The sequence below is a fragment of the Carettochelys insculpta genome, chromosome 2 (genome assembly GCF_033958435.1).
Source record: "Carettochelys insculpta isolate YL-2023 chromosome 2, ASM3395843v1, whole genome shotgun sequence".
NCBI lineage: Eukaryota > Metazoa > Chordata > Testudines > Carettochelyidae > Carettochelys > Carettochelys insculpta.
In genome coordinates, this window is record NC_134138.1 from 205829293 (window position 1) to 205855476 (window position 26184).

The following is a 26184-nucleotide window of genomic DNA, read 5'->3' on the forward strand; positions in this document are numbered from 1 at the left end:
AATAGACTTTAGAGTAGAAGAGTTTAAAGCAGTTTTTCATCTCTTGGACTGAAGGTAGAAGTAAGTCTCTGTACTCTGTTCATACTTTTACATCTGACTATTGCTTTTCATCTGTTAACTACCCACCTCTCACAGCAACTTACAAAAAAATGGAAGGCACGAAGCTGATGTCTAGCATTTATATAACCCATAACTAGAACCATAATCAAAGCACTGCAAATTTCCTATTAATGATATTAAAAACTCTAATTTCTCCTGCAGTTACCACAACAGATTGGAAAATCAGTTAATTTCTAAATTTCCACATTTCCTTCCTTCACTTCTCAGTCCCAGTTAAGCACTAGTAAAAAGTCAGCTACTCAAAGATGACTCAACCTGAAAAATAAACAAACGAATTTTGAACATTTTTGCAAAACTACAGATAAAAATTACTCATCTGGGATATTTAAGTAATGTATGCTGCTTCTCATTACCATCTCTGCTCCCCTTCATCACTTTTTCCTCATAAGCACTGCTGTGTCAATAGAATCATAATGCAGGAAAACTGAGACAGAATCCAAATCTGGCTCAGGGCTGGGCTCATGGAACACATTTTCAATCTTTTGAAACTTATGAATACAAAATTCACTTGGGGGGAAGAAAAGCAAACACACAAAGAAAGATATTCAAACAAACAATATATGATAGTTGTTCATGAGCCCCACTGTGGAATGTAGTGCGTATTTCTCAACTTCTACTGAGCTCAACAGGAGGTGGTGGTGCTAAGTGCCTTAAATACTTAATACAGGGGTTAGATTTAGAGAATGATAAGGGGACCAACTTCTGTTGAAGAGAGAAGTCTGAAGAAGTGGACCTCTCCCACGAAAGCTCATCACCTAATAAATATTTATAATATGTTATTCTCTGAAGAGCTACAGGATTGCTTCTTTTGTTCTTTTATGTTCTGTTTAACTAAGTTCCTCCTTTTTGTGTAATTCCCCTTTCTGAAATTAAATGCCACAGTGTTCGGCTGCTGAAGTGTTTTCCCCACCATAGCGATGTTAAATTTTACTACACTGTGGTCACTATTTCCAAGTGCTACAGCTGTATTTACCTCTTGAACCAGATCCTGTGCTCTTCTTACAACTAAATCAAGAATTGCTTCTTCCCTTTTGGGTTCCAGAACCAGCTGCTCCAAGAAGCAGTCATTTTAACGTACCAAGAAATTTTCTCTCTGAATCCTGTCCTAAGGTGCTCCGTACCCAGTCAATAGGGGGATAGTTAATATAGCCCATTGTTACCGAGTTTTTAATTTTGATAGCTTCTCTATCTCCCTTAGCATTTCGTAGTCACTATCACTATCCTTGTGAGGTTGTCCTTAACATAGCCCTACGGTCATTAGAGCATAGAACTACTAAGGAACATTTTGTTTATGTTTTTTACTTCATTTGACTTTACAAATGAAGTTGTAAATCTAGATTAGTAAGTAAATCTAGTTGCAAGTCTCTCTGTTCCAGGTACTAGATCTGCCTTACAGCCCTCCAGAACTTCAACCACAAATTCATCATGGAAACATTGCCCATGAAGGCACACTGAGTCTGGACTGCAAGACACCTTGGGTGAGCTGCAGAGGTACAACAGCCAGCGGAAGCCAAAGAGCCTGCAACAGGACCAGCAATAGAAGGCAATTGTCTCAAACAACTCACTGGAGAAGCACAGAAAAAATTCTTCAGGCATTTCAAAGACACAAAATGTTGCTTTTCAAAACTGAACTTGTGAAGGATGCTTCAGCACCTAGAAACTCCCTGGACACAGCCTGGTTAATCACAGTCACAGAAATGCAGAAAATGCCAGTTAAAAAGCTCAATGCTTTTTTTTTTGTTTTTGTTTTTTTAATACAATGAGAATTGCAACACTACTAAGATCTGGAGTCAGTAGTCATGCTAAATATGCCTCTTCTATTATTTCAGGGCTTGCACATTTTGGAGGATGTAGCTATTCTTATACTGCCCTATTGACAGAGGTAGATGTTATTCCAAAGCGTGGATGGGAAATCTGCAATACATGCAACAAAAGTATTCAAACATAAGTGACTGAACCGTGCATCTCTGAGGGGAGTAAGCTACAAAGGTGGCCTTGGAAAAATATGTCCATCCCTCAATGTGAGGGCTTATCTGGCGTTCTTCCTGCAGAAGTTTACAGCTATCAGCACCTAGGATTGGATCAGAATTCATGAAGGTATCAATGGGATATTGCACTAGCTTCCACCCCGCTTACAAATAAGGGCACTTTCTAAAGGGGGGCTTCTTTCTGAAGAAACCCCATCTACACGGCTGTTCTGGCTTTCAAAAACAGCACTTAAAGAATGGCAAGTGACTATCATTACACAAATGAGGCACTCAATATGCAAATCAGTGCTTCACTTGCATTTTTGATTCACTGTGTTTGCATGCCCCTTTCGAAAGGCAGGAGCAGTGTAGCTACAGCCTGAGTGACTAACAAAGATGTGAAGCTACTAGACTAGTGTTTCCCAAAGTGTGGTACACGTACCACCTGTGGTATGCAGCAGAAAAATTTACAAAAGAAACAGGAGATAAGCACTGGGACAGCACCAGGAGAGGGGGTATGCCAAAGTCCCAATAGGGGTTCATGAATGTTTTAAGTTTGGGAAACACTGTACTAGAAGACATAAGGTTACTAGTTCTAAATATTGGATATGGCCCTAGCATAAATTGGTGCCTTTTCAGTCAACACAACAAACGCTCTTCCAAGTGACAGGGAGAGGGAGCTGCCAAGGCGCTGAGATACACACAGCTACCTGGAAATTCTCACAACTTTTGGATTAGTTTGTAGAGTGAAAATCCCTCCCACTAGTGTATTAACAAACATTAAAATGGAATCCAGCCACTTCTTGGCCTCAGGGCTGGTGTTTGTTTCTTTCCTGGCAGCGCAGCAGTGGGCTTCTCCCAAGGGAGATGAATCAAACCACTCCTGCCAGAATGGACCAAACAGCAGCAGCAGGTTCCTGTTTCAAAGCTTGCTGTGGAACCAATTTTAGCAACAGATTGGAATCATGGTCCTCACTTCGTGCCTGGGGCTGGCTCCCAGCAGCCCCCATAAATGATTCTAGGGCCAGCAGGGACCAATGATGGTTAATTGCCCAAGACATAGTTCTAGTCCCTGCTTTTCTGGTACTCACTCTTGAGCTGCTTAAACTGCTCCCAGGTTTGGTCAACAGTCTGGTAAATTTGCAAAGATGCCAGATGCTGCGCTACTTACTGGTATGTGTGGTTCTTCTTGGTATTCTTAATTAAATTCACAGTTTTGCCGGGCTTCCACCAGAGATTCACCAAAATCTGGCTGTGGTCCCTTGACCAAGAAACACTAAGCTTTGCAAATGACTGATTCTGGTCAGTCTCTGTTGCAAACACAGAAGGGTCTCCGATGGTGCACTTGCTCGTAGGTGGCTAGAGGACAATGGAGAGCTTAACACTGACTTCAGAACCCGCTGCTGAACATCGTGGAGGACTGCCTCCATTTCCACTTGAATTGATTGGACATTCTTGGGGGAGAGAGAACAAAGGAAGTTGGCCTTTTGTATTTTGGGATGTTTTTGGAGCACTCCCAGGCCCTAAGTCAAGTAGGGCTTAGACTACACTGCAAAAGCAATAGTTGCAGCCTGACTTGGCCTTGGAACATCTTCCCCAATCCTGAGAGATGTGTGTGTAAATGGAAATAGTGTTTGGGAGCTTAGGCTTACACTACAGCACAGACACACCATTTGATTCATTTAATTAACCACTGAAATGTAGTGGAGTCCAGATATCAAAAGTTGACAACATGCAGCAACACAAGACACACAACAATTTAGGGTAGGAAATAAAGATGAATGAACATTTAGCTTGAAACTTCAGAGGGAACTTGATTAGGCAGAAAGCAATTAAACAAGATCTTCAAAATAGGATTCTAAAAAACCATCAGCAATACAAAAGATAACAGTTGTTTTAGTCAAAGGCATCCAACATTGCTTCAACAAAAGAGTAAGGGAAGTTGTATGCTTTTTGTAAACATGTTTAAAGGCCAGACCCTGAAAATCCCTCCCCAAAGAAATAGTCCTAACTCAAATAAGATAATGTTCTAACTTCAATGAAGTATCTGCATACTCTTGCAGGAATGAAATATGACCTAACCTTGTAATTTACATATTTTAGTGAGCTCAGCTATTAAAGTAACCTGTCATACTACACGAGTATATATGTACAAATTCAATTCAACACAATGCCAATACAGAATTACTGGAAATAGGGTGCACAAATTATTTTCTAATAATTGATATTTTAAAAAAAAATTCATATTGGATTTTTCATAAAAGGCCTAAACTTACTATCATATCTTACAATTAACTGAATTTAAAAACACACCCCACACCTCAAACCTTACACATTTGCTGCTGAAGCTTTAAAGGAAGTCAAAGCACTAACTGGTAAAAGTCACCTGCTAACCACATGAAGCCAGAGTCCATTAAAGGCCTATGCCTCTTTTGCAGATGCAGAGAAAATATTTTCTTCATTTCAGTTTTTTGACTAGATCACTTCATTGTCTAGTTAACTCAAAGCTTAAGAATATGGGATTTGAGAAAAGCAGGAAAGCTTGCTCTCCTCTTCCAATGTATTAATATCAACTAGGTGTGAAAGAATGAGATCTACTAGTTCTAAGGGCTTGAAACACAGAAATTCAATTCATTAACTAGAAATAATACTGCCTTTGTTTAATAAATTATTTTCAAATGCAAAACACGTTTTAATGAACATTTCAATGGTATTTCCCCATATGTATCCAGCACATTTAAGGTAGCTTTATTTAATGAACAAAATCTAAAAGCTGTTTTTGTGCATTTTACTTTGATTTTCCAGCCATAATGGCTACAAATCACAAGTAAAAAAATTGGCTAGTAAGAACAATCAGAGCCCTTGCCCCAATTTAAAAATGATATCCACATCCATAGCTGCAAAAATGAGCTGCAGATGGATGTGGATACCTGCAAATATAAAGCAGATATTCACAAATGTGCCATGCTCTAAGAATGAAATGTATTGTTCACAACTGTCTAACATAACATTAAATGTACGAATACAGTTAAACTGCTTAAATAAATTATGTAGATGTAATAGTCTCTCACTTAGCAAAAAAGCAGCCTCAATTTTAGTGTAAAGGGTATAAATATTAATAATTACCAAACAAAGAAGAATCAACTTCACTTTACAAAAACTAAAGATTAAAAAAACCAAAAAAAACAATAACTGGAAAATATCAAGGTTTGCTACCTAATTTAATTCATTATTTAAATTAGCTTGACTTAAAAAAATCAGTCTACGTTGGAAATAGATTATTGACAAGGTCACTACATTTGTAGTCGGTTTTAATATTTTACTGGCTTGATAATCATATTGACCTTTGAGTTGAACTTAAAAATGGTGAAATTGAGTCCAGTGAGATTTACATCTTATTTAACTGGATGGTACTCATCCTAGAATTAAGCTTACAGTATGTAGCATGTCTGATTATAAGATATACAAAAGTATAATTAAAAAAAAAACTAATGAATACCCACAATTTCTTTATGCTACTATGGACCATTGAAAACAAGTTTATAGTCCTAATTTATAGTATAGGAACTAATTACAATAACTAATTGCCAGGAACCCCTGTTTTTGGATGATGGCCCTTCCAAGATTTCTACCATATTCCCTGCTATGTTTTTTTGTCCCCCCACCCTCCAACCACCTTGAAGCCCTCAAAGCCAATTCACCACCCAGTGAGTACACTTGAAATTCTTTAATTCGGCAACCTTGGGGAACAGGCTATGACAGATTATGGAATTTGCCAGACCATGGATGTTCACAAATAATTTTGTTTTGAAGGAAAAAACAAAACATTTTGCAAAGTACTGAATTTGTGTTTTGCATGTAACAGACAGCAATATATACGGGTCTGGGAGGGAGAAGAGGGTGGACAAACGTGCTGGGATAGGAGGTGCAGGGTCTGGGAGGAAGGGTACATGCAGGGGATGGCTCACTTACCTGGCACCCTACTCCCAAGGGCAAACATGGCTCTGCACCTGCTGCTGTTCCCAGGCACTGCCTCTCTTCACTACACTGCTGTGCACAAAACTGGGAGGGGAGGGGAGGGGGAGCAGCATCACACAGAGCCGCTTCCGCTTCCTCTTCCCCTACCAGCTTCTGAAGCAAAGGTGTTCCTAGATCAGGGACATCTGTATTAGTAAGAGTCAAGTGTAGTTATAAAGGGAGAACAGAGCCAAGCTGCTGCAGAGAGGTGTTCTTGCTGCACCGCCTACTTTAGATTGTCTAGAAACACATTTCTGATACCTTAGAGGTCGAGATGATGCTTCTGTGCCTCGGAAGCTCTAGGACTTAACCTAACAGAAGAGAAAAGAGGAGCCGGGGGGGCGGGGGGCGGGGAAAAGAGATTCAGAAAGAAGCAGAAATGAACAGGAAAGAAAAAATTGGGTTGGAAGCCACAGAAAGGAGACAGAAAAACAAAGTATAATTGTCCAAAACAAATTTCCTTGGTGCCTGAATTTCCACTGACTTGAGAGCCTAACAATGTTTGCTCGAGTAGCTCACTGTACTAACTATGCTATAAATCAATGTTCTTCCTGGGTTAAGAAAAGTTAAAAAAAATCTCATATTGGTCTGTGCCTTTTGAAGGCATTTCTTACATTGTTAGTTAAGTACAATCCACCTCCTTATTCAGAAAGGCCATGGCACCATACCTTAATAGAGTGAAGAAAGTGCATCCACTACTGCCTAGACCTTAACCTGGCAGATTAAAGCACCGCCACCCATGTATTCCAGATTCCTACTTTTAATTATTATCCTCACATCCAGAAACGTTCCTTACACTAAAAGACAAGGTCCACAGTTCGGGAAAAACCTGACTTCCAAAAAAATCTCTTACAATTGTTCTGACTTCAGCCCTTATCTGAATGATTACCAACTATAAAGGGATGTTGAAGAAAAAAAATGCTCAAAAGCTACAGGGCTAACTCTTTTCTTCTCACCATGCTTCCAGGGACTTCTCCATAGCCTTCTGCAATCTTGCATCAAAATTCTCAAACTTCATATTCACAGCAACCATGGTTATTTGAAATAACTTTAACCCATAATGAAAGCAGTTAGGATATCCATTTGAGTTTTCAAGCTATTAAATATTGCTAATATATAGAGCTGAAAACAAATCAGCCTACCACAACTTAGTTTAGCCCCCTCTCTGGAAGGGCACTACTCAGTTGTGAGTGGACCGAACTGCTGGCTCCCCTTGTGATGGGGTTCAGGGGTCCCCAAGCACTGCACCCAGTCCACAGGCAGGAGTGACTCTTACTCAGCAGGTAGAACAGGAAGTTTATTAGGCAACAGAGGCACAATTTCTCACAGAAGAGTCAGTGCAGCAATAAGAGACAGTCATTCCAACCCATCCTGGGGAGAGAAGCCCAAGGGATGCCCCTCTCGGCTGTAGCTTCCCCCCTCGCCAGACTGGCTGCCTTCCAGCTCCCTCTCCCCCAGCTTCTAACTGCCACCTCCAATTCAAACCCCGATTCACCTCCTCTTTGTTCAGGGCAGAGGTGTTACCTGCCAGCCTAGGTTACAGCCCCACGGGTCATCCTTAACCACTGGGAGCTGCTCTGCCTGTCACACATACATCCAGCCTAGAGTCTCACACATGCACTCCCCCCACTCCACCACATCTCTCCCCGCTTCCAGACCGAACTGAGCGGGGTCACTTAGCCAGTGACCTGGGGAAGTTCGGGGCCCTCCCTGAGCGACAGGGCACCGGCTATGGTGTCGTTGTTCCCCTTGACATGGGCCACCTCCACGTCACAGTCCTGTAGGAGCAGACTCCACGGCAGGAGCTTGGTGTTGGCCCCTTTCATGTGATGCAGCCAGGTCAGGGGTGAATGATCAGTGTACACAGTGAAACACTGTCCAAACAGATACGGCTGCAGCTTCCCCAGAGCCCACACCATGGCCAGACATTCCTTCTCTATGGCCACGTACATCTGCTCCCAGGGCAGCAGCTTCTGGCTCAGGTACATGATGGGGTGTTTCTCCCCCTTGTCGTTCACCTGCATTAGCACAGCGCCCAGCCCCACGTTTGAGGCACTGGTGAACACCATGAAGGGCTTGTCGAAGTCAGGATTTGCCAGCACTGGGGCCCTGACCAGAGCCTCCTTCAGCGCGCAGAGGGCCTCTTGGCACTGCTCGGTCCAGACCACCTTGTCAGGCTTTCCCTTCTTACACAGCTCTGTGAGGGGCGGCTGCAATGGAACTAAAGTGGGGCACAAATGAAGGCCTGGACCTGCTTCTCAGTCTGGGGTATCGGCCAATCTCTGACAGCCTCTACTTTAGCTGGCTGTGGCTTTAAGCAGCCACTGCCTACCTTGTGGCCCAAGTCACCTCAGCCATCCCTGCCTTGATAGTCAGCCTGGCCTTCTGAAGTCGGTCCAGCACCTGCTTGACCTGGGACACATGGTCCTCCCATGTCTGGCTAAAGATGCAAATGTCATCCACGTGAGCCAGGGCAAAGCTCTCCATCCCTTTCAGTAGCTGGTCCACCAGACGCTGGAAGGTAGCGGGTGCCCCCTTGAGGCCAAAGGGCAGGACCAGGAACTCGGAGAGCCCCACGGGGTGATGAAAGACGACTTGAGCTGGGCATCTTCAGCCAATGGCACTTGCCAGTACCCCTTGGTGAGGTCCATGGTGGTGAGGTGACAGGCTCCCCCCAGCTTGTCTAAGAGGTCATCAGGCCTGGGCATGGGGTAGGCATCCAATATGGTGATGGCGTTAAGCTTGCGACAGTCCCCACAAAACTGGACAGACCCATCTTTGTTAGAGACTAACACCATTGGAGAGGCCCAGGGGCTGGAGGAGGCTTGGATCACCCCCAGAGCCAGCACGTCTTCGACCTCCTGTTCTATGTCCTGAGCCGTCTTCCCTGTGGCTCTGAATGGCACACACTTGATAGGAGCGTCTCTATTCGGTGGGCAGCCAGGTCAGTGTGTCTGGGTCTGTCAGAGAACAGCCGTTCGTGTGGACACAGCATCTTTCCGATCTGTTTCTGCTGGGCGGGGTCAGCTGGTCCGAGAGGGGAATAGACTCCAGCAAGGGGCCAGCTCCAGTCCCTTTGAGCATATCCACCGCCAAGGGATCATCCCCCTGCCCCTCCCAGTGCCTGCACACTGTCAGCACCAAGTTCTCCCTGCCCCAGTGAGGTTTCATCATGTTCACGATAGACCCAGTGGCTGTGAGCCCGGTTCGACAGTTCCGCCACATAGTTCACCTCATTTATCTGTCTGACGCCCTTGAAGGGGCCATCCCAGGCAACTTGCAGCCTGTTCCGTGGCACGGGTATGAGAACCATCACTTGGTCCCTGGTGGCACAGGCCCAGGCCCAGGCCCAGGCCCAGGCCCGGGCCTTAGGGTCATACCAGATCTTTTGCTTCCTCTGGGCCCTGCAGAGGTTCTCCCTGGCCAGGCCCATGAGCTCAGTGAGTTCTTCCTGGAAGGTCAGTACATACTGTACCACTGGCTCCCCTTCAGGAGAGGCTGCCCCCACCCCCACTCTTCTCTGAGTAAGTCCAGGGGTCCCTGTGCCTTCCTTCCATACAGCAGCTCAAACGGGGACAACTCCATGGATTCCTGAGGCACCTCCCCGTATGCAAACAGCAGGTGGGGTAAATACTTGTCCCAGTCTTGTGGGTGCTGATTCATGAAGGTTCTCGGCATCTGCTTCAGAATCCCATTGAACCTCTCCACCAGCCCATTGGTCTGCGGGTGGTAGGCTGTGGCCCAGGTGTGCCGGACCCCACACTTGACCCACAACCTTTGCAGCAGGGCCGACATGAAGTTGGACCCCAGTCTGTAAGGACTTCCTTGGGGAGCCCCACTCTGCTGAAAATGGACAGCAGTGCATCCGCCACAGTGTCAGCTTCGTTAGAGGTCAGGGCCACCACGTCTGGATATCACGTGGCAAAATCTACCACCACCAAGATATTTCTTCTCAGAACACGTTGCCTTACTGAAGGGTCCCAGTATGTCCATAGCCAGTTTCTGGAAAGGCTCCTCTATGATGGGCAGTGGTCTCAGGGCAGCTTTCCCCTTGTTCTGGGTCTTCCCACCCTCTGGCAGGGATCGCAGGACAGGCAATATTGACGGACAGCTGCAAGGATCCCTGGCCAGAAAAAGTTCTGTAGCAGCCTTCTCCTGGTGCGGTGGATCCCCTGGTGATCTGCGAGCGGGACATCATGAGCTAGGTACAGCAGCCTGCGCTGGTACTCTTGGGGAACCACCAGCTGCCTCTGGACCTTCCATGGCTCTGCTTTGCATCTGGGAACCCATTCTCAGTACAGGAATCCCTTTTCCCACAGAAATCTCTCCCTGCAGCCCCCCCGCCCCCAGCAGTGGAGCTGGGTTGAGACTGGCCAGTTTCCTCATCTTCTGCAAGGAGGGGTGTCTCTGCTGCTCTGCCTGGAACTCTTCGGCCAGGGCAGAGGCGGAAGCCACTTTCCCTTCTCTGCCTGGCTCCAGAACCACCGGCCTGTGAGACCTGGTTTTTGGGGGCCCCCTTTCTCTCAAGGTCAGCCCCTGAGGCTTCCGTGGCTTTGGCTGGGTATCTACCCCCGAACCTGGGGAGAGCACCCCTCATTTTCTTTGGCTGAGGGTCAAGACCAGGGCATGAGGGCATTCATCTGGCCTGTGTTCCAGATCACCCCCCCATTAGTACATCAGCAGGCAAATGGCTGTGCACACTCACCTCCTTGGGGCCTTCCTTGTCCCCCCATTTCAGGTGCACCCTTGCCATGGGCGTCTTGAAAGGGGTCCCTGTCAATTCCCATTACAGTCAGGTGGGAACTGGGCATCATCCGGCCCAGTGCCACCACCCCGGGCCGGGCCAGCATCACGTCAGCACCTTCGTCCCAGAACCCCGTGACCTTTCTTCCATCCACCTCGAGGGGTGTGAGACACTCGCTCCGCAGAGGCAGTGCTGCCCCCACTCTGTAAACTGAACTCTGTGCATATGGGCCCCAAGGAGCTGGTCTGTGGTGCAGGCTCAGCCCAAGCCAGAGGACACACTGTTGGGACCACCTGCCTTGGCCACCAGCCCCTCTGGCTTCTGGGACTCCACGACCCCCCGGCCTGCTCAACCTGTCTGGGAACTTGGGGCACTGGGCTGATCTATGCCCCTTCCGCCCACAGCGATAACAGCCCGGGTCTTGCTGTGCCCCTCAGGCCAGCTACTCTTTCCAGGCTCTGGCTGGCCCTAGGGGGGGCGGGGGGGGGCTGCCCCCTCTTTCCTGGGCTCGCCCAAGAGGTGGTCCCCTTGCTATGGTCTGAAGAAGTGGGTCTGTCCCACGAAAGCTCACCTAATAAACTATTTTGCTAGTCTTTAAAGTGCTACTTGACTGCTTTTTGTTTTGATAGCCAGGAACCAGTGTCTCTGAGACTCCCGGTCTCTCCAGGACTCCCTCTCTCTCTCTGGGGTTCACTTTCAAACCTGGCCAGGCTGTTTGTGAAGTCATCTGCCAGCTTCCCTGAACTGTGTGGATCCCCGGGCGTCTGGTCCTCGAGCCACACCCTCAGGTCAGATGATCACATCTCAGAATTGTTTCAGGACCATCAGCTTGACCAGGTCCTTTACGGACTCGACTCCCATCCCAAACACCCACTTTTGGTAGTATTGCATCAGGCGGGAGGCCGTGTCTACATAGTTTTCCTCTGGCCTCTTCTGCACCTCCTGGAACAACTTCTTGTACATCTCCGGAGTCAGCCCAAACTTATGCCACAAGGCCTGTTTGACCCATTCATAGTCCCCAGGCGGCAGCCCCTCCAGCTGGCTGAGCACCACTGCGGCCTTCTGGTCCAGCAAAGGGGTGAGGTGTCGGAGCCATTCAACTAGGGGAACCTCGTGCAACTTGCAGGCTCACTCAAAGGTGGTAAGGAACCCGTCCATGTCCCCTGGGTCCTGACACTGGGGCAGCACGTCCATCTCCAGGTGACTGGCCACCCCGAGCCGCCTAGCCCTCTCCCTGCTTAGTGCAGCTGAGGCCTCTTGGCATTTCGCCTCTGCCATGGCCCACTCATGCTCCCGCTCTTGCTCTCTCTCCTCCAGCTGTCTCTCTTGTAGCTGGGGCTCGTGCTCACGCTCTCTTTCCCGCTCCTGGCGCTCACGTTCTCTCTTCCGTTCCTGGGCTTCCAGTTCCTTTCATCACAGCTCAAGCTTCAGCCATCGTAGTTCTGCGGCAGGGGACTCCACCCACTATGGACTACCACTAGCCGAGCACAACCTGGTGGGCACCGCGACTGTCTGACTGCGTCGAGCCCCAGCTCCTGTCTGAGAATCCAAAACACTTCTGGGGGTGACCAGCCACTTCCTGCTGGGACAGGCTCTGGCCCCCTAGATCGGTCATTCTCTTCCAGCTGGGCAATCAGCTGGGCCTTGGCCGCCTTCCCCGCGGTCAGGCCCCTCTCTCTGCACAGGCCCACTAGGTCTGCCTTCAGGAGTCAGGTATAATCCATCTCCCCACCATCTCCTGGGATATCCACTCACCAGCAGAAGCTGCAGGAATCGCTCTGTTCCACTTCTGGCACCTCCAGCTCTTGTGGGGCTCCTTCTTTCTCCTACGCTCAGTCAGCCACCGCTGGGAGCTCATCCATGGGTGCAGTGCATCCCACTGCTGACACCAGTGTGATGGGGTCCGGGGTCCCCAAGCACTGCACCCTGCTCACAGGCAGGGGTGACTCTTACTCAGCAGGTAGAACAGGAAGTTTGTTAGGTGACAGAGGCACAGGTTCTCACAGAAGAGCCAGTGCAGCAATCAGAGACAGTCATTCCAACCCATACTGGGGAGAGGCGCCCAAGGGGTGCCCCTCTCGGATGCAGCTTCCCCCCTCACCAGGCTGGCTGCCTTCCAGCTCCCTCTCCCCCCCACTTCTAACTGCCGCCTCCGATTCAAACCCTGCTCGGCTCCCCCTTCCTCTTTGTTCAGGGCAGAGGTGTTACCTGCCAGCCTAGGTTACAGCCCCAGGGGTCATCCTTAGCCACTGGGAGCTACTCTGCCTATCACACACACACACACACCCAGCCTGAGTCTCACACATGCACTCCCTCCACTCCATCACACCCCTAGTCTCCAAAGCTAATATAGTATGGTCACAGCATCATGGCTCCTCACTGTGGGACTCTTAGACCCAGTGCCAAGTGCACTACTTGTGTCTATGCCCCTGAGCCCTGCCACACGCCAGATTCTATGGAGGGGAATCCTAAGTCTCAGGGTCCCGATCCAGACAAGCTGCAGTCTGGGATGTCCCACCCCTGCAATACAACATATGAGTCACGCTCCAGCATGAAGGTTACAGTACAAAGAAGAGTTCTTGAAATGAAACAGTGCTCACAAAACACAACAAGGATTCATAATTTGATATACAGCCCACTATACGTCAGTACCAATACTAAGGCACACTGTCCCTACCATTAATTCACTGGAACCGTGGGGGCACGTTCCAGAACTAGGCTCCATATCCATGACGAAATTGGCATCTCCAGCATACCAATGAAATGCCTATGCTATTTGTGTACGGTCAGGGTACCTTTCAATGTGACAACGTTGTTTAGTCACCACACTATTTCACATATCCTTACAATAAGGTAAGGGGCATATTCCAGAGTTTTCTACAATTTTCACAAAGTGAAAAGTGGAATATAAGGAAAGAGGTTTCAGGTTCTCTTTTAAAATTAAATTGCCAACCTGGCATCTAAAAAAGGAAAAAAACCCACAAATTAATTTTATTTTACACTTCATTTTTGTCTTGAAAGTACTAATGTATTCGCTATCAAATTTATTTCAGAACACCTTTTTATAGGTCTTTATACTAAAGTATTGTATTTTCCTGACTATTCAAATCAAGCCAATTTAGACACATTTACTGAAGTGTTTGCCACATTAAAAGAATACTAATCTAAAGAATACTAAATACAATGAAAGCAATTTCTCAGACTTAAATGGAACTACTTGCAATAGCAAACTCTGTGCACAGATGTTTATATGAGTGGGCCTGTAAGGAGAACTACAGCGTTATAAGGCTTGCATCTGAGAATAAAAAAACTTGCTATCACAACAATGCTGCCACAAAACCAGCCTGATCATAGCCACCAAACTCTCCAAGTAACCACAAACTTGAGGAGAGAGATTTCTGTCACAGTAGTCAACCCAAGTTTACCAATACTGAATGAGGCTTTGTCTTTTTATATCAGTTAAATTCCAGCATCATGAATTACACATCAAACGTGCTTCTCGATAGCGTGATGGCAAAGACAGGGAAAATGTGAAGAATCCCAGACAATATGTGCATAGAAGTGAATAGGCTGAACCACTGACATGCAGCAGGCCCATCCCTTCACCACACCTACCTACCCCCTGCACTCAGGCCTGAATAGAGAATTCTACACAAATTAGCGTTATTGTGGCAAACCAGACACCAAAAGCTCCAAGCAGGAAGAACAAAAACCAAACAAATCAGTGAAAACAAAAATGCAGTCCAGTAGCACTTCAAAGACCGACAAAATAATTTATTAAGTGATGAGCTTTCATGAGACAGACCCACTTCTTCAGACCATAGCCATACCAGAACAGACTCAATATTTAAGGCACAGAGAACCAAAAATAGTAATCAAGGTTGACAAATCAGAAAAATGTTATCAAGCTGAGCAAATCAGAGAGCAGAGGGGCAGAAGATGGGGGGAGTCAAGGACTAGATTAAGCCAAGTATGCAAAAGCGTCCCTATAATGACCTAAAAAATTCCCATCCCAGTTCAAACCACATTTTAATGTGTCGAATTTGAATATTAAAAAAAGAGAGACAAATCAGTGTGCTGCTGAAAGTTATCTTGGCTTTTTCACATGACTATCCTTTTTGCATTTTAAATTAACATGCACTCCACTTAAGAACTATATAGCTCCTATAGGAAGAAGTGTTTATCAAGTGATTTTCAGCTTTTAAAATGTTTTTAAAATAAAGATATTACCAGTACTCACATTTTAACAGGGAAACTAAGGTGCAGAAGACTTAAGTGACTTCAAACAGGAATCAGAGGAGTAGAGTTAGTCTGTACACCCCTCCTTCATTTAACAAGTACTTTACTAATGAGTACTTGCTAAAGCGAGGGACACATATACCTACCTTTATTCACTATATGAGCGAACTCCCCCCCCCACCTTATATGAGCAGGTTCCTTGGCCAGGGGTAGAGAGACCCCTAGCCCTCAGGCTGGAGCCTTCTCCTCCCTTCCCTCAGACGTGCAGCTGTCTGACAGCCCTTAGGCTGGGGGGAAGACAGGGAGAAGGCTCTTAGCCTGGTTCCCTTCCTTGCAAAGGCAGGAACATGAAACTGGCCAGCCATGAGCTGATCAGTGTCCCGACCCCACAAGCCATGGGGAGACTGAAACCAGCCTGCCCCTGGTTCCCAGCTCCTGCCACTCTGGGAGCCAGGAAACTGACCAATCCTGGTGGTTCCTGGCTCCACTCCCCTTGCAGGAAAATTCAAGATATGCAGGTGTTGCAGGAACACCCCTTGGGCAACTCCAAGGTTTACTGAATTAGACCCCAACCCACCCAGCAGACCTCACCCTTGACCAGGTTTTAATCCCCCCAGCAGCCCCAAACCACCTCCAGCTGTAGAGACCCCTCCTCCCGCTCCACATCCCTCAACAGCCCCAGCCTTAAACACTCCTTCTCCTCCTCCAACCTCTTCAATGGGGCTGCTAGGCTGAGTGGCTCCCCCAGCCCAATAGCTGCGGGAGATGGCATCTGTCTCTACTGATAGATATCTGCCTGAGGCAGCAGTGTTGAGAAACTGCAAATGGCTTCTTTAACAGCCACATGCAGCTGGGAACTGCCCAGCTGGTGACCCTTAACAAATTGAATGGGACCTGTGTTTGGGTCCTGACCCATAGGTTGGGAATCCCTGTTTTACATACACACACTACATCTTGTTTCTGGTGCTGAACTATTCAAATACGTCAGAAAAGTACCTAAACTCAACCGGTTTATGTCAAGTTACAAGCACTTGGAACAAATTGGAGACTTTTACATGTATTTTAATGGGACTTTAGTGTTGCTCTTATGAGTTTTCACCTATAAGCAGAAACTTGAGAACCAATTACACTCATCCCTCGCTATATGAGTGCATCTTCAAAAAACAAGAAGTCGTTCTGTGGCACCTTATGTTAGTCTATAATGTGCCACAGGACTTCTTGTTGTTTTCAAACAGGAAGTAAGGCATGGTAGAACAGACACTACGGCTCCGATTCTACAAACATTTATGCACATCCTTAAGGTTACCACTCTGAACAATCCCATTAGAATAGTGGTTTTCAAAGTAAGGTCCCCAGACCACTACTGCCTTGCACATGGGATGTGGGCTCAGGGCTCACCCCCGCCTCTGAAAGTGGGGATCCCATGCTGGGATGTCAGCTCTGCAATACGCCCCATAACCATGAGGTTGAAGCACTAACATGAGCTTCCCGCTGCAGGGTAATGAGGGAGCCCAAGTCGCATGGGCTGGATCCAATTTGCAAGGGGTAAGAAATTACTCCATGCACTGCCGTTCCCCCTCCCCTAGCTGGGGGAAGAGCATCACTGGAAAATGCTTGCAGGAGGCTTTCCCTGCTGCTCCTGCTGGCTGGAAGGTCATCAGCAGAGGGCAGTTCCTGGGAGCAGCAGGGAGTGTAGAGCAAGGTAAGCACTCCATCTCCAGATCTTGCACCCCATACTCCTCTCATGACCCATCCCACAGACAGACAATCACCCCAGGCACTCCTGCACCCAATCTCCAGAACAGACCTCTGTACCCAGTGCCCTCCTACACTCCACTCCCATCCAGACCCTCCACCCTCAAACCTTCCTGCACCCCACCTCTCTTCCAGAACTTGCAGCCCCCCCATGCCCAGACCCGGCACCCCCATTCCTATCCCACTTACCAGAAGTCCTCCCCCACACACAAACACACTGAACCCCTCATTTTTAGCTCCTCCCCAGAGCCTACGGTGTTCCACAAAATCTACTAGCCCCAGGACACCTGGGCACTTAATCTGGCTTGTGGGAAACCCTGAATCACAGATCTAGAGCACCAGGGAAGAGAGGCATCACAACCTGAGGCCACATCAGTAAAGACTGGTGTTTTTCTCTTTTCCTTTTTGCTCCTTACCTTTGCACAACTCCCAACATTCTTCTGTGGGTCAGTGACCCCAACCCAAAAAAAGGTTCCCTACGCCTGCCATAAACCAAGATAGTGTTGAAACCCATTGTTCTGAACATAAATATTCTACGTTATTTAAAATGAAGTTTGGTAAACTAACACTACATATGTAATAAGATCTAAATATATGCCCCCTTATGTTATAGCTGTGCATTTACATTTTTATGCTCCAATAGCCTACTACGGATATGGCATGAGTGTACTGCGGGCACTTTGACGTGCCCACAGCTACACGCATGTCAGCACTTTGAAGTTGCCACGGGAGAGAATTAGCCTAATGAAGTGCTGCATATTCACCGCAGCACTTCGCTAGTAATCGCCCATCATCCTCATTATCGTGCCCCCTTCAAAGTTGGGGGCAAGCATAGAACCAGCCGTTGTGTTCAACCTCATTGCAATCTTAACACAAAAGAATTGTGAACTGTTTTATGGTACAACTGCTAATAAAGATAGCTTTACCAACATCCACAAAAATCTCTCTTTAAAATGACCTGCTCACTTAAAAATGCATACCCCATTAACTTATGTGACCAATGGTAACTATTAGCAAAAATGTGACTTGACCCCTCAACAGCAGAGCATTCTGTCAGCCTTCTACATTATGACTGCAATGTGGCCATCTGTTACTGCAGAAGTACTGCTGTATGAGAAAATAAGGTAACATTCTCCAGATTAAAACTTCTGGGCATCTTTCTTTTTTTCTCTCCACCCATCTGTTTCCATAAATTTTCTGTCTACTACTTCTCCCCCCTCCCCCCACCCCGCCAACTGGTTTGTATTCTCTGGTCTCCTGCTCTTGGGTCTCTTTCATTCAGTTTCTTCATTTATCTTTTCTTTATTAATATTTTTTTCCTTTTCTTGGCTGTTTTCAGGCCTCAAAAGCATCCTCTCAGTCTCCTCTTATCTCAGTCCTCTTTCTGCCCATTTCCTGCTGTTTCATTCTTCCTCCATTTCCCTCCCTTGCATTGACACCTTTCACTTCAATTCAGCCATCTGAGGCAGTATACTGTTTCCTTAAGGCACTGTCTGGATTAAAACACTGTCATTTTTGTTTAATGTTAGTTAAAATTTTTTTTAAAAAATCATGTTTAAAAGATGACTTGACCTGGTCACTTGCTTTAGCTAGGTGAAATGAAGCCATAGTAGGAACCTAGGTTTCATCTTTGCCAGATAATTGAGGTAAGTTAATACAATCCTATACTAAGGGAAGGGATAAAATATACTCATGTACCTGGAATTTAAGGGTATGTCTATGCCACCAACTTTTATTGCCAGAAACTGCCTTTTGGTTATAACAGGGAGAGCATTCACACTGCAACAGGGCTTTTGTAGGGGGCAAAAAAAGTTTCCGCAAATCAAAGAGCTCTCTCTCTCCCCCCCTCCCCCACCCTGCCGCCCCCAGGAACTTCTCCTTCTCTCCTCTCTTTTTGTTGAGAAATGTTCAATGTAAACATAGCTGTTTCTGTGGACAAAACAAACAGCATCCTCCAGTATCCCACAATGCCTGCCCTAATGGCTCTGCTTAGTGTTTCATCCGTCCTGACCTGCAGGCATGCACCCACTCCCCTTTTGAGTTATGGGTCTGGCAAGTATCTGACAGTTGAGTGAGCAGCTCTATCTGGGAAACAAACAAGGACCAAGTCATTGGAATGCTTCTCTTCTGCCCAGCAGGAGGAACACAGGGGCACGCAGCCTGCTGCTGCAGAGCTAAGTAGGCAAACTGCTGTGCCTGGATATGCCTCAGCACAGACCGCTCACAGAGCTACTTATGATGCCACTCCCAGCAGCTGAGGATGCTCTGGCAGAACTCCGAGGGAACACCCAAATATGCAGGGATCAGCTCCACCTTCCCACAACACTGCACATTGCTCCCACCATCAATGATGTTGTGCCCTGCCCCCGCTGTCCCCCTGCAGGCCATCCTCAGGTGACAGAGGGCATAAGCATGAACACCCTCTGGAGATTTTTGTTTTGTCAACAAACCTTGGTAGTGTAGATATTAAATTACATCCATTACAGTAGCACCTGAGCATATCTTTAATACATTTCAGCTTCACAACACAACTGTTAAAGCAGGGAAGTACTATTATCTCCATTTTATAGGTGGTGACCTGAAACATACGAAGATGCACTAACTTGCCCAAGGTCAAGCAAAAAGCCTGTGATGAGGCAGAGAACCAAAGCCAGAACTCCTGCTTGCATCCTAACCATTAGGCCCTCATTCGTCTCTAAGGATTAGAGACCATAGTATGGTCATAAACCCCAAGGTGTCTCTCACTTTCCCTTTCCTGCATTTCCCATTGCAACAACCCACGCTTTCTTCTCTCTCCATCTTTCACCTGAACAGAAGAGCACCATCCAGAGACAGACCCATCAGTTTACTTCGGCTACTGCCTCTACCTTGGCAACAGAATACAGAGCTTTGGACATATGCCAAACTTTTGAAATCAGTGTGAAAATTAAACAAGTAATAACCTCTGATTCGTGAATATACTCGAGTGTGTATATATATCAAGGAGACAAAAATGGAAAAGAATGAAAGCTGGTAGAGCCTGAAATTTTGTATGTGACTTAGCAGCAAACAGGGTGTGTAATACTTTTCAAGTTCTACAGAAGCCCCTACATAAAATATGCTTGCGGCCCACGTTGGTCAGTAGGGTCCAGAAGTGCACAGTGCAAACCACCAATTATGCTTACAGACAACTATTACATTCACAAATCCTCATGAATCAAGGACATGCACCCTAATCACTGTTAAATAAGGAGAGCCTCCGCTGTACTGGGTTTGACAATTAATACAGTAAACCCTTGATTTAACAGACCCCGATATAATGGACTTTGGAAATAATGGACACTGTCTGACAGCCCTCTTGCCCCTCCAAAATAAATGCAGGAGACTCAGAACTGCTGCCAGGGCTGGAGGAGCTGCTGGAGCAACTGGGGCCATCAGGGCTGGAGGGGCCACCGCAGTGGCTGGGGCCACAGAAGCCGTGGGAAGGGCTGTGGCAGGGTGCAGAAGATCTCCTCCCACAGCCCCATGTGCATGGAGCGTGTTGGCACCCGGCCACCACTGTCTGCAAGAGCACAGAGCAGCGGCCATGGTGTCAGTCTGCTGGGAGGCTGGTGGTGGCCACACTCTACCTTCACGTGGGCGAAGCCAGGAGCCACAGCACTGAGAGCCGCAAGGGGTGGAAGGAGCCAGGCGGGCATTCAGCTCTTCTCCTGGTATTTAAGAGAGGGAGACAGAGGTGTGAGGGGAAGAATGGGGCAGGAGAAAGGAAGGGTGGGTAGGGGTGCAGAGGACAGGAGCGAGTGATGGGCTGGGAAGGTAAGTACATGGTCACACAATATAACCATTTTAATATAACACACTTTCGAAATTAATGGACACCCCTCCCCCCATTAGTCCGTTAAATCAAAGGTTACTGCACTTGTGTAAATCAAGGGCTGAGAAAGCATTAAGGCAGGGTCAGCATCCAAAATAGCAAGATGAGCCTTTTTTTTCAAATTCAGTTAATAAACAATAGCTCAATGCATGACAATATGAGATTGTCCTTAATAAATAACATCAAACCATACTCTTTGTAACCCCTATTTTAAGAACAGTGAACACACAATGATTTGTAACTTGATACATGTTTACTGCAGGACATTCACAAACTTTTTATATATTCTATTTCCTCACACTTTACATGTGTTTGTACCAGTACCTTCCTGACTTTCATCCCCAAATCTATTTTAAATAATGCCAATTTTACTTAAAATGTTTAAGTTTTCTTTCTTAAAATGTGCGTTGCAGCTTTCCTGCTGTGAAGGGCAAACTTCCTTTTCCTTTTCAAAATCAAGACTATTAGCAACACAAAAAAGATACCGTATTATATCCCACAATGTACTGCACATATTAAAGGGGATGTTATCCAATATTTCGAGATCACGCATCATTTGCTATTTAGATAGGAGTTGTTCACTGTTGGGCTTTTAGACGTTCACTGATTATCAAATAATCAGGAGGTTGGTTTTTTTTGTTTTTTTGTTTTGTTTGTTTTTTTTTTTTTACACTTTCCAGTTATAGCACTGACAGCCATAAAGTAATCCTTAAAGACTTCTCTGGCTCCAGAAGCACAGGTTGCAGATCCCTGTGTTAAGGGAACGCATATACTGCTTCTGATTGAACAATATGCTTTGTTTTGGATGGGATCCTGAATGTGCTGCACATCCAGAATCACCTTTACAAACTTCCCATGAAGAAACAAACAATTTATTCCATCAAATGCACTGGACCAAAGCCAACAAAATAGACTCAAGATAACTATAAGACTAGATCTCCAAATTCAACTGTGTTCTACCTAGAATATATTACATTTAAATACTACCATACAAACACCCATGTATTTATAAGTTATCCATTTTTAAAAATGTTTATTAAGTTAGTTAGCAAGTTTCTACAATTTCTTGCTTGTAGTTTCTGTAGAATGCTGACTTTTGGTTCACACAAGAGCACAAATATCCTAGCAAAGCTATATGTTTCAAAAGTTATTTTTTAAAAATTATCAGAACTTGTTTAATGTAATTGTTCAAGGAGGTCATGGTAAGGGACTACAAACTCCATAAACTCAACTAATTCATTCTTTGTTTGTTCAAAACAAAAATGTTTAATTACAGTGTTTGAGAATCAGATTCCTTTCTGCCTTTCGACATTTTGTTTTATGAATTATACAGCTAGACAACAGTGAGTTGCACAGCAAGACATTTGCTTTTCATTTATTAACTAAGTTTCTCCCCACCTCCCCCCCGTATCAAGTACAACTGTTGACGTATACGTAAACATAAATGAAGTTTCTTTCTTAAATGGGAACTAATCTGAAGTCAACAGCGGGTCACCCCATACAAAATAGAGAAATATCACCTTAAAACCATGTGCATACATTTAACTGATTCTAAAGAATACTTAACAGTTTATTCCTCTCATTACATGAAGCAGTTTGGGATAATGAACGTTTACCAATGTTTTGCATCTTACTTACTTTCATTCTCAACTAGAACATTTAGTATCTTTCTAAATTTGCCGATAGTGAGCTAAATCCTGCATGCTTTGTAACAAAAGTGATTCACTGAAGTCAATAGGACCAATTACATAAGTAAGACAAACATAATTTGCTACTTTAATTACCTAAATAAGACTATTTTATATTACTTTTCTCTTGGTTCAAACACCAGGGTCTTTAATTTATTGCAATTTAAAGTTGAGATTCTTGAAATGACAAGCCATTTGAGCCTCATCACCTTTGCTCTGAAGTCACTGGTGATCTATCATGACTTCAGTGCAAGCAGAACACTGTCAAAATAGCACAAAGGTTAGTCTAGTCTTTTGTTTTTTTAAATTAAATGGCTAAGGAAATATATGAATAATTAATTCAAAGTAAGCGTATACAAGCCTTGATCGTGCGCCCATCAATATCAATGACAAAGCTCCCATTGACTTATTTTCTTATTTCTTTCTAATGAAATGTCTTCTTTTTCCATTAGTTTCCCATTTGAAGCAATTCATGTTGCTTAAGAATTAATATTTCTCACTGCTAAGAAAGCTACAAGCAGGATATGTCTCCTAGTAAACAAAATCTCACCAAGTGCTCAATCCTACAAGGCTCTGAACACCTCCTGCAAGGTGCTAAGCAGACTCAATGCCACTAATAAAAAAAATAAAATAAAATCATACTAATGTTAAAGGAAGTTTTGCAACTGACTTTATTGGGAGCTGGACTGAGCCTCAGTTCTCTATCAGCGATGTATGGACAAAGATGTACGAACTCAGTTCTATCTCTGGTTTTACTAAGTGAAGTGAGAGTTTTCTTAAAAATTTTAACAGAATCAGGTCCCTATTTAACACCACATCATAACTATTTCACAGCAGGCCCAATCATTCTAGCTGTGAGTAATCACACTGAAACCCACGACTACATCTGTGAATAAGGGTTAGAGTGGATTTAATAACTTCTTCACTACTACTGATACTCTGAACAAGATGACTACTAAATAAGACCATACAAAACAAGGCACTGATTCACCTTGAATTACACTGAAGGTTTTTGTGGGTTAGTTTATACCACTCTTACTCAATCTGGCTTCTCTCTCCAAATCAAAGTACTGCATAAACTCACTTTGCATACTTCTTTCTTTGGTGACATTTAAAATAGCAAAATGTAAACCATGTGAATACTCTCGTACTCCATGCCAAAGGCTTCCGATTCCACTTCCAACAAGGCATAACAGGCTTCTTACAATCTGAATTTATACAAGTCATTAAGTGGTTTAACACCAAGAAATTACTGCAATCGTTTTTCAGTACTGAGATGAGATTTGTTCCATTCAAAGTTTACACTCAATTATTTTAGCTTTTAATCCAAGTATTTGGAACACTTTTCCAGGGCTATTACTTTGGGGTGGGGTGGGGGGGAGAGTTCTTTTTTAAGGTGATACACAATTTTGTAATTTTTTGCAGATGTATAAATTGTCATATGCTTAATTCCTTAAGGTAAGCCTTATATACTATTTGAACATTTTCAGTTCAATTGTGTAAATATTTGGTAAATTGAAGAAGTTTACACTCTTATTTGTATTTTGTAATCATGCCATTCCTTCTGTCTTGCAAAATGAACCAGTTGACAAATACTGATAAAATGTCCATGTCATTCAGGCTGCAAGTTGAGAGAAGTCTAAAAAATGTTTTATTTTTCTGGAAAAGTGCCAAAAAAAAAAACCTACTACTGCATTTGGCATAAGATTGGGTTCCAAATTTTAAAGAAATAAGTTTTTGGATATGTACATTGTCTTCAAAACAGTAACATACAGATGGGTATCATCAAATTCTCTACATACACACACAATTTTCCCACATACTGATGATCTCTGTACCTACTTACTGCAAATTGAAATGTCATGTCTATCTAAACATCAAGGTTTAAGTCAAGACAGCATCCTGTTGAGTACATTGTGCTGCCCTAATATTTTACTACATCACAGAGACAGGGTGCACAATGGAACAAACTCCCCTCGGCTTTTCTGTACAAGGGGACAGAGTGCAATATACGAACAGCTAAAGAAGCACCCACACATCCCTTGCTCATCCACTGGCACCCTGAGCCATTGACTAACCCAGCTCAGGTACCCTAGAGTAGAGGGGGTCCATACGAGCCGAGTGCGAGGCGCATGCATGGAAAGCTGCAGCTTGCAGCCGAGCCTTTGCAGCTCACCTGGGAGTAGCAGTTGCAGCTGCTGCTGCAGCCCGGCCACAGCCCGCTGCCATTTGTTGCTTGTTTTCAGAGGGAGCCGCAGCCCAGTCATTTAGAACCAGCCTTTCCTCACCATCCTCACCACCACCGCCTGCTTCGCGCTTCGTAGCCACCGGTCCTGGTAGGTTTCAAAGCGGAAAAATCCCAAGGCAGCACAGCCAGCTTCTGTCCCCTCGCTCCCCATGCGCCATCCTCAGCGCGCACTGCCCACTGCACGCGCCTCTCTCACTCCGCGCCGCTCCGCTCGGCTCGCTCGCCCGGCGCCACTGGCATGCTGATGAGCTCGGCACTCCGCACCCGAGCGTGTCCCTCGCGGGCCGGAGGCCAACCAAGGGCCACGCCTCGAAAAGGCGCCTTTTGCTAGGGGAGGGGGTTGTCAACCTCTTCCTGCTCCAGAGCCCCCGGGGGCGGGGCGGGGTTAAGGCCGGTTCCCGCAGCCTGCCCTCCGCTGTTCAGCCCTACCCCGCCCTGCCTCGCTGCCCACCTACCGCCTCCGGGCCTGCCGCGCGTCGCTGGTCCCCGCCAGCTGCGGGAATCAGCTAGGAGGCCGGGGCTCCAGTCGGGCAGCGGGCGTCTGATCCCCGCTGCTCCGAGCCTCAGGGCTGGGGTGGGGCTGCCCCCGTCACCCCCCCCCCCCAGGCCACGCTCCGGCCCGCTCTCCCCAGACAGCGCTACAGCGGGGAGGGGGCAGCCCGCCCCCAACCGCCCAGGCTTCGCTTCTCCCCCGCCCCAGCCCGACTCGCACCGTCTCCTCCACAGCCCAGCTCCCGGGGATTGCCCCCGTGTCCTCCCACGGGAGCAGCCCAGGCGCACGCGGTGCAGCCGCTCGAGCTCGAGCCCGCAGCCTGTTGCTCCACCCAGCCCTGAGCCCCCACACGGGCTTCGCCTTAGCCTCCGCCCGGCGCTGGGACAGGGCTTGGTCACGTCCAGGAGAAAAATACGGGGGCGGGAAGGCGACACCCCGGGGGCAGCGGGCGCAGCCACCCAAGCCCGCCTGCAAAAGTTGCCGGAGTTGGGAGGCGCCGGCGGAGCGGCCCCCGCGCGCTGCGTGCCGGGGCGATGCAACAGGCGGCGGCGCCTTACCTCGCCTGACGCCTCCGGTGCCTGCCTGGCCGCGGCTCCATGGGAGCGGCGGGAGCCGGGCTGCAAGGGCCGCGCACACTTTGCCCCGCGGCTCTCTCAGCCGGCGGACCAGCGCGGCGCTGCGGGTTGCCGCCGCCCGGGCAGCAGGGAGAGGAGCGAGCGCTGCTGCAGAGCCGGGCGGCGGCGAGGAGCCTTCCTCCCAGGCTACGGGCAACGCGCTCCCGGCTGCCTTCGGGGGTGGGGTTTGCTGGGCCTGCCTCCGGGAGCTCAGCTGGCGGCAGGAGCGCCCCCTGCGGCTCCCCACGCTCGGAGTCACCTTCTCCAACTCCCCCGTGCGGGGGAGGGGGGGGTTCCCGCTGACCTCACCCTGCCGGGTAAAAGCGGTGCACGTGAGCGAGCCCTGCCTTAGTGCACGCCCTCCTGGGACGGGCTGCAGTGTAGCTCCTGCCGAGATGTTGAAGGTGTCGGGTCCCTCACCCCCTTGGAAGAGCACCAAGACCTCT

At 46.8% G+C, this 26184-nt stretch overlaps 1 protein-coding gene across 5 annotated transcripts in view; it reads right to left on the reverse strand.

The window, feature by feature from the left end:
- Window positions 1–25883, reverse strand: part of LRRC3B (leucine rich repeat containing 3B) — a 72998-nt gene extending 47115 nt beyond the window's left edge. For 2 of the 5 annotated variants that reach the window (XM_074984434.1, XM_074984436.1), the window contains exons 1-2: window positions 25682–25883; window positions 24560–24716 (exon numbers count right to left, since the gene is read on the reverse strand). The gene's annotated coding sequence lies outside the window, so the exon portion shown is untranslated. Of the gene's footprint in view, window positions 1–20450; window positions 20523–24559; window positions 25154–25681 lie in introns of those variants that run through there. The other 3 variants (XM_074984437.1, XM_074984435.1, XM_074984438.1) reach the window with 3 other exon arrangements.
- Between the last annotated feature and the right edge of the window lie 301 nt (window positions 25884–26184).